This window comes from Acanthisitta chloris, unplaced genomic scaffold, assembly GCF_000695815.1.
Source record: "Acanthisitta chloris isolate BGI_N310 unplaced genomic scaffold, ASM69581v1 scaffold15372, whole genome shotgun sequence".
Classification (NCBI taxonomy): Eukaryota; Metazoa; Chordata; class Aves; order Passeriformes; family Acanthisittidae; genus Acanthisitta; species Acanthisitta chloris.
Genome location: NW_008661216.1, coordinates 81,071 through 90,241, shown reverse-complemented (window position 1 = coordinate 90,241; position 9,171 = coordinate 81,071). Strand labels below are relative to the sequence as shown.

The 9,171-nt window shown below is 41.8% G+C and overlaps 1 protein-coding gene across 1 annotated transcript in view; it reads left to right on the top strand.

The window, feature by feature from the left end:
* Positions 1–9,171, top strand: part of TMEM132D (transmembrane protein 132D) — a 90,721-nt gene that overhangs the window by 32,091 nt on the left and 49,459 nt on the right. The gene's annotated exons all lie outside the window — the stretch shown is intronic.

The following is a 9,171-nucleotide window of genomic DNA, read 5'->3' as shown; positions in this document are numbered from 1 at the left end:
AGTGTTTACACCCAGAGCATCAAATTAATTTCCCCAAAGAACAGGATGAGCTGATCAAAACCAAAAATGATCATTGGTTTTGCACATATTTGAATACAAATAATTTCATTTCGAAAAAGTCTGTTAAATGCAGCAGCTTATGGTCATTTCCATATTTCCTCAAGCACAGCTTAATTATTTTCTCAGACTCCATTTTCTTGGTTTTGTTAAGCATGGAATAAGTCATAACATCCTTTTCTCTGGGTTGCAGACAGGTACACAGGCAGCTCAGTGACTGGGCAGAATCAGGACACAGCTTGAGACCTGATGTACCTGATCTTAGTTCATCAAGGTGACAACCAGTGGAGGTGGAGCAGCAGCACATCATTCTTGTGTTTTAATTTCTTTTGTTGCTCTGCAAAACTTTGGATTCTTGGTTGAACTCCTCTGAGAATCCTAACAAAAAGTAGTCAAAACCTTTAAAATATCTAGAAATTCTACCAGATCCTTATTCATTCTCAGAAATTCTTTACCATTCATGAGAATTAACTGTCACTAAGACTCACATACTTAGTTTTCCATGTGTTTTTTTTTTTTTTTTTTAGATGTGCCTCATCACAGTAATTAGTGAGTTGCATTACAGGTATCTAATACCCTGTAGGCTGGAGAATAATGATCCTTGTGCTAAACACAGGGAACTGAGAAGACCTCAGAATTGTTCTTCAGCCCTTTCAGGGTCTATGTGGTCAAAATAGGAGTCAGTGTCTAGATCCTTGTTAGTCCTTTGGTTACACACTTGATAATTTCTGCCCTATTCCTTAAATTTGTTCTGAACCTCATCTGTAAGAGAAGAGGTGTCATAAACAGCAAAATAGACTGGAAAATGCCAGTGCATAATACTGATTACAAAAATATGAATCCATCCTCCCTAAAATCAAAGTAATTTAATGTAATTCAGGCAAAAAAAAAGTCCTCATCAGTATCATCCCAGTCCTCTGAAAGGCCTAAAAATTAGTATGGGAAACCTTCCAAATTAAGTATAGCTGAACCTAACAAATGCAGAAGACTTAGGTGCCAGTTGGGTGGTTTGCTCTGTACAGTTGGCATTTAGTTACCAGGTCAAACAAGAGTGTCCTATACTCTAAGAATAACCTCAGTAAAAATGTTAGATACTGAAAAATACCCATTTGATTATAAGGAACTTTATTGATTGTTTCCTCTACGCCATAGACTTTGCATCTTTCAGTCAAAACAGGTATGTACCTGCTAAAAATAGAAAAACCCCTAAAGACAACTTTTTTTTTTTTGATTCAGCTTCTGGCTGGAAGGGATGGCAACTTGTGTCATAGCAGCTGTGTTGGTGGTATCAGGCCCATCTGTGTCTCTCACGTGAAGCCACTCTGCTCAGGCTGTGGTAGGGAAACAATTTGTCATATGACAAGTTGTCATTCTGATCAGATCCTCCTTACTGGGCTGTTGTGACTGGGAGCACTGGGGGATGTGCTAGACCCCAAGATAGAGGGGTAGCTCTGGGTCACCTGCAAGTTGTTCTAGGAATAAGTGTTATGGGTGGCAGAGGTGCTGTGGTCAGGCTGACTAGGGCAGGCAAAAATTGCACAAAATAAAGGAGATTTCAAGGGATCCCTAGAACATAAACAGGGCACAGGTTTAAAAATGCAAAATTCCATCTATCTGTCACAGTGTGATAGATTGCAAAGTGATGCTGGCACGTTGCATTTTCTGTTTTATGTCCCACACTTTATCCAAACAGTGATTTCAAGGGATTCTGTGAGGACTGTTAGCATCCTCTCCCCATAAGCAAATGGGAATCTACTTACAAGGAAGTTAAAGTAGAAAAACTGACATTTTCAACACTAGGGTCGAATTCTGATGTAAATGGTTGAAGTGTGACACCCAAATTTATATCCAGACTGGGTTGTAAGGAGCCTGATCAGTGAAACTGCTCAGCATGCAATTCCCAGGCAGCAAACTTGTACTGAATTTTAATGGAGTAAAGGCACTTAATTAGATCTGTAAATATGGATTTAGGTGAGTAAAGGCACATAAGTTTGAAAATCTTGTGCTTTGGCTTTCTGAGCAATATGGTCTAGTGGAAGGTGTCCCTGCCCATGGCACAGGGTTGGAATGAGATGATCTCTAAGGTCTCTTGCACCCCAAACCATTCTGTGATTCTAAGCTACAACTCTGTGTGAGTTGAGATGAGGTGATGAGAGAGTAGTACTAGGAGAAGAGTGTTATTTGGCAGACAGCAATGTTCAAGATACAGAAAACAATATTTTCCTAGGTAATTATGTAGAATAAATAAGCCTCATATGGAATCTGTTCACACAGTTGTGGAAAAGCAGATTTTAATTTCTGAGCATGGAGTTTAATGTGAACAGAATCTCTAAACAGAGAGTTGACAGTGTTAACAAAGGTAATATTAGATTTGAATGAGAAAGTTTGTATGGTTAATTAAAAATCAAAGCCACAGTTATAACAGAAGTAATTATCCTGGAGTATTAAATCAGTTGCAAGTCCAAGCCCATAAAAGAATTAATCAGGAATAATTTAATATTTGATATTGTGAGGGCTTATATTTTCCACTAATGCCAAAATCCATTCCATTAACCAGTACAATTCTTCAAGTCTATCTACAAAATTAGTCCCTGAAAGCAGGACAGTAGAGCAACAATTCAATGGGAAGAAGTTTTAATTCTGCTTTTAAACTACAATTGCAGTAAATAGAATACTGTTTCCACCTAGAGAATCCCACTGGCTAAGGAAAAAAAAGTGTAACTCGGCATGTTTGTGATCTAGAAGTGTGATCTAGTTCTTTCTCCCATTAGTTTATTTAATTGCTCTGTAAATTGCAATGGAGGTCAATCCATGCAAACATTCCTGGGGTCTGTGGCCATGGATTTCATGGTTCAGCCACATTATGTGGAAAACCACAGCCTTCACTTTGTTTTGAGCCAACCATCTGATCATTTTTCCCTTTTTGTTTGTGATGCAAGACTGTGAGTCTCTGACCTTGATTCCCTTTCACCAGACCACTGATCATCCCATGGATCTCTCTTGTAACCTCTCTCACTCATCTTCTTCTTGCATCACCTTTTTGGCCCCTTCTCAGTTGTCCTAGACATGAACAAGAAATAATTAAAGGAGGTTAGAGAGGGAGAGCAAAAAGGCTGATTTGCTTTTTATGAAGAGGCAATTGAAATGCTGGGGAATTGTGGGAAGTTCTTATAGCAGAAAGGCATAAAAGAAGCACTGAATGATGGGGAGATTGTGGTTACCATCTAACCACTCATATGTTATCAAGTCAGCTCCAACTGGATCTCACTCAAGTCAGTGCAAGCCACACATTAACTCTGATTCATGAAAACAGGCAAGAAGCTTTTCTTGAGCAAAACTCATTTTTCCAAGGTAGGTCAGGAGCTCTGTGCAGCTTTTGGCTACAGGGCGCCGAGCTTGTAGTAAATTTTGAACAAACAGGAAAACCTAACCAAATAAAAGCAAAAGTCAGATTATTACACTCCAGTGTGTCTGGCAGCATCTTGAAGAAGAACCAAGCTTTTATTGCTGTCATCTCAAGGTTTCCTTCTTCTATTTTAACCCAATAAATAAGCTTGTCACACACCAGTACTGAGCCCACTGCAACCATTTGTCAACTGGGCTCCTGCTGGAGCAGATGTCTGGAGGCAGTTTGCATGGCTGGTAACAGGGTGATGAATGGGCACACCAGGTTCAATGTCTGCAGGGAGTTATTTATCAGATCAGGAGCTTTATAAACTATCGATAAAAGGCTCTTCCCCTTCCCCTTCCTTCCTAACTGGAAACGTACCTCAGAACAAGTCACCTGGAAAAAACTCATTCCTTGTGCATAGGTTGGATATTAGGAAGAAATTTTTTTTATGGAGAGAGTGCTCAGGCATTGGAATGTGCTGCCCAGGGAGGTGGTGGATTCACCATCCCTGGAGGTTTGCAAGCTGAGACTGGATGTGGCACTTAGTGCCATGGTCTGGTAACCACAGTAGGGTTGGACTCAATGATCTTGGAGGTCTTTTCCAACTTGATTGATTCTATATCTTTCTTAACTTTCAAAACAACTACAAAGACTAGGACTTTGAGGTGCTTTCAGTTGGATGTGGTTAAGGTTGTGGACTATCACGTCACAGTAAGATAAGTGATCTCTTAGCCATCAGGTTTACTCTCCATAAAATCAGAAGCTTGGTGTTGAAGTTATCAGATACAGTATGAGTCCCAGTCCTTGCTAGATGTCTGACCTTGGAAACAGCCTTCTGTGTAGCCATCCAATGCTACAAATAACAAGGTTTATTATCAGGGTGAGTGGTGCAGCCTGGAAATCTTCAGGTTCACCTCAGGTTCAAGTTCATAACCATTATAGAGCGAGTAGCTCTGAACATAGTGTTTTATTCAGATGATTTTTCCCCTAATATTTAAAATGAGAAGAAGCTGAAGGAGGAAAAGGAAACTGTTATTCTTCCACTGACATCAGAAGAATTATTGCATGCAGATCTTTGTATACATCAGATTAGGAAAATACTTCAAAAGTCCTGGGTACAAAATATGTAATTTGATGTCAAGTCCAGATTTATTTCCAAGAAAACATTGGGCTGATACTAACATAAGTTCTCTACCAATCATTCTGGAAGGATTAGACATTAAACAATACTCACAGAACATTCAATATGGTCTTAAAGGCATTGAATCTGCAGCATGCATGTTCCCAGGGATATTATTACAAGATTCTTCATGTCTTTTTTCTAATGGCTTTTTGGATTCCCTGCTCTCAGCCTGCCACAACCAGCTTTACAAGTGTCCAACAGTGTATTTCCTCTGTTATTAATTTTTTTTTTCCTATTGCAAGGCATTTCTGCTCATTCTTCTGTCTGTCTAACTGCTTCTTAAGTTTATTGCTTTTCTGTGCTGCTGTTAGGGATTTTATATCCCAATTGGTATTACTTTTTAACTACTCATGTAAATCTGTATCAGTTCAATTTGTCACAAATCTGTAAAGGCTAAATGATCAAAGCAGAGCTTGGGGGCTCACTACTTTCTTTCTCAGCCTACTTCTAGACCTAAAAATATCTTATCTTCATTCAGATTCTTATACTGCCCTGTACTGTAGCCTTTGTCAATGGCTGGTGGGTCAAAGGCATGGGTCACTTCCTTGGCATGTCTGCAAGATCAGCAAAGTTGCACCCATTTATATCTTAAAGCACCTGGCAGGACTTGTCCCTGGCTAATCACACAGAAGTTCTAAATAAATAATGCCACTGAAGTTCAGGCACAAAAATACCTTTCTGGGCGTGGAACTTGTAACTAGGGAGATTTTAGAAATTAAATTTTGGTTGTTGTGTTCTATGTTAAAAAAAAAAAAAAATTATCAGAATTTTCTTACCAAGACCTAGTGTGAAGAGTTGGAGTTTTTGCTCCTCAGCTGTAGAGATGACAGTGTTAGAACTAAAGGTACATGGGGATAAATGGCACTTGCCTATTTTTGTGCCTAGAAATGCAGTGTTCATGCCCTTCTCAACATGTGTGACCCAGAGAATGGATGAGTTTACCCACAGTGGCAGGCGGCCTCTGCAGCCACTACAGGCAGGGACCAAGGTCCTTATCCAGTCACTGTCATGGATTTTTTCTAAGGACATACTGTGACCCAAATTCTCTCCTGGGCATCGTGGTGTCCTCACGAAGGTCATGGTCACATGTCTCAGAGCAGACTTTGGCCCCATTTGCCATATGGGAGCTGGAACATCCTATTTTTTCTGAGTGTCCCTTTTGTTTATTTTTGTGTTTCTGTTTAAAGCTCAAATGAGGAGCTAATTATGAGCCCAGCAGAGCCCTTGGCTGCAGGCTTCCCCACTGCTCGGCCCTGAGTCTGCTCATGAATGAATTGTTGGGTTTGAGGCAGGTTTCCAGGGCCCCTGTGATAGTCCCAATTTAGCTCAGGCTGCTTATTGCTTGACATTCCTAAATAGGAATGTGCTATGAAAACTACCAGGCCAATCTGGAAGGAAATTTTGGAACAGGCAACTTAGTCACTTCTCCTCTGTACAGTGACCTGGAGAACATGAGTTCTCTTTTGCTTATAAACCTTTTGCTTCTCTTTGGAAATGTGAAAAACTGGTTTGGTCCTTTCTGTCTGGCTCTGCCATGGGAGTTTACATTGATTGCCACATTTGGGCAGATTGCATCCTTGTAAATCTGCTTTTATTCTCATTGTCACTGCATCATTTTCTCCTTGTCTTCCCACCATGCTTGGTACATCATCTATGTTGCTATCAGGATTTTCCATGTGCAGCAGGGGAATGGGATGGCATTGCTCCAGGGATTGCTGTTGGATTTGCCAGTGTCTCTGCATGGAGGCTTGGGCAGTTCTCCTAACCCCACCACTTCTCAGCTTTCTTCTCTGGAAAACTGCAAAGACGACAGCAAAACTTTTCAAATGATGTGAAAATCAAGTCAGAGTTGATAAATGTGTTGATAAATGGACTCAGTGATCTTGGAGGCCTTTTCCAACCTTTATGACTGTGTGCCTTGATTTATTTCCTTCTTTTACTAACAGGTTTAACTAAACCTCACAGAGTTAAACCAAGGCTGTGAGAGATGGGAGGAGAAGAGCAAACATGTCTGTTGGAGATTTGCAGCATCCTGTAATCACTATGGCAGAGCTGAATTTTAAGAGAGTTGTAAAGTAACTAGCTCTGCAGGTGTCATGGGAAAAAACACTGATATGCTAGTGAAAGAGCTGACTGGTAGACATTAAAATCTGGGGAAATTGTAGGAGATAATAAAGCAGCTAGAGAGGATGGGGCAAAACCATCATGGACTTTGAGGTGAAAAAGAGGCAGTTGTACTCTGCCCCTGGATCATAGAGACCTTCAAGCCCAAATGCCTAAGCAGATGCTGTGTTTGGTGCTTGGCAAGCCAGCAGGGGAGGAGGGGAGTCCTCTGCAGATCTCTGGAATAAGGAAAGCTGCATCTGTGCCTCTGCCCACAGCACTCGGGCTCAGAAAGGTCAGTGCAAACATGTGGCATGAGGAAATATGAGTCACTAAGGCAGACTCGTGGTGATAGATTGGTATGGAAATTAATTGAATGTTTCACAGCAGGGCTTCAAAGTACCAACAAAACTGTGTACAGCACTGGCAGACAGACCTCAGCAGATGCATGGTCATGTGTTACAAGATGATACTGTTTTCAGGTGTGAATTTGTTTGTTGGTAAAATAAAAAAAACTAAACTCATTCAGGAAATAACACGTTGAATCTTCTTTGTTCCATATGTTCTGAATATCTCAGAGGACTCTGATGGGGACTGATTCCTACACAGTTGGGGGAAAGCTGTTTCTCACTGACATAAAGACACATCATTTTTACCTCTGAGAGATGCACTTCGAAATACTTTTCCAAGAAAGTTAATGTAGCTACTGAGATCATTGACCTGTTTATGTGTTCCTAATCTATAATATCAATAATTCTGATCTGTGCAGAAGCAGACTGCAGCCCACGTGTGATGATGTGGGAGGGAGAGGGCAGATAATGGGTTATATGAGCAACAAGGGCTCTGCTACAACAGCAGCTTTGGTTACCAGCTGTGCCCAGCACCCAGTGCAGCATTTGGTACATGTACTGCTCTCCACAGTCATTTACAAAGTCCTGTGTCCTTTAGAGTGAAGGGGGACAGTACTTTTCTTGTGTTTTTTTTTAGTCAGCAGCTAACCTTGCCTGAAGAATCTGTGAGTCCCTGTCCTTCCCTGTCCCCTTCCCCTGTTCTCTGCCTTGAATTCCTTCCCACTCCCTGTCTCCCACCCTTCTCAGCTTTATCTCTATTCCAGCTTGTCCCTTGCTGGCTGTGACAGTGCAGAAATATGCTTGTGGCTAGAGCAGACAGAGCTGGGGTAAGTGGGGGTGGCTGGTGGCACAGAACCCTGTGTGCCCCTGCCTGTCACCCACCCTGGGGCAGCAGCAGCCTCAGGAGGGGAGAGGAGCAGAGCATGCAGGCAGGGAAGGATGTAGAATGTGGCTCTGTCTGGCTCTGGAAATCAGAGGATGACAAAATAAAACCTGTCAAATTTCTCTGCTGGATATTTCTGCATCCCAAGGGTTGCTCTGATGTGCTCCTTGTTGGCCAGACCCCAAGGAGCTGTATGGCAGATGGGGAAAGGTTTCCCCAGCCATGTCCCCTAGTATTCCCTTTAGACCACTGAGCACACAGGGTTAGCACAGGGTGAAAGATTGGAAGGACTCATGTGCAGCTCAGAATACAGCCTGAGAATGACAGCAGCAAGCTGTGAAAGAAAGAGAATAAAACAAACACATATAAAACAAGGCTAGTGATTTGTTTGGGGATTTTTAACACTTCCCTCCATGAAAGTGAAGCTGTTTCAGTCAGTCTGACCCCTGCCATGCTGGCTCTGCTACACATCTCACCAAATATTTACTCTGCTAAACTGCATTGCTAGAGTCTCATTGGCATCTTTGCTTTGAAGTGATATCCTAGAGCTTTCATTTTGTTGCTGGAAATCTCTACAACACATCCCATAGTCCACCCCTTACAGAGCTCCAAAACCCCCTGCAGGCTCCAAACTTCTGCATTAGGCTCCCAAACTGCAGGCCTGAGAATCAAAAGAGCCTTCCTGCTGGCACAGCAATCCAGGGCTGAGATCCTGACCCTGTGTGTGAAATCGTGATTGGGTTTAGCTAATTTCGCATGACATGTCCCTACCAGTCTTCCCAATCCCAGCAATTGAGCAGCATCAGACACAGTGTGTTCATGTACCTTAGGCCAGATCTCCCAGCTCTGCTCTTCTGAAAGGTCTCCTTTGACAATCAGACATGCCTTTCCCTCCTGTGATGATGTCTGAAAGTGCTGGCAGCCAGTTTAGGGAAAGCCAAGAAGAAATCCTCCCCAAGTTGGTTTGTTTGTTTGTTTGCTTTTAACAGAAACCTTGTTGATTATCAGCTAAAACAGTCTGTCTAGAGACCAAAATCAAGTATGCAGACACAGCTTCATGGAGTTACAGTTTGGAGCCTGTGAATTAATTAGCAATTTCTCTGAAGAACCACAGCTTGACAATTCACAGCCTTCCTAGCTCTGACTTTGATAAACAGTTGAAGGCACATGACAGATTCCTGGGATCATGGTAGCCTACTTAGCA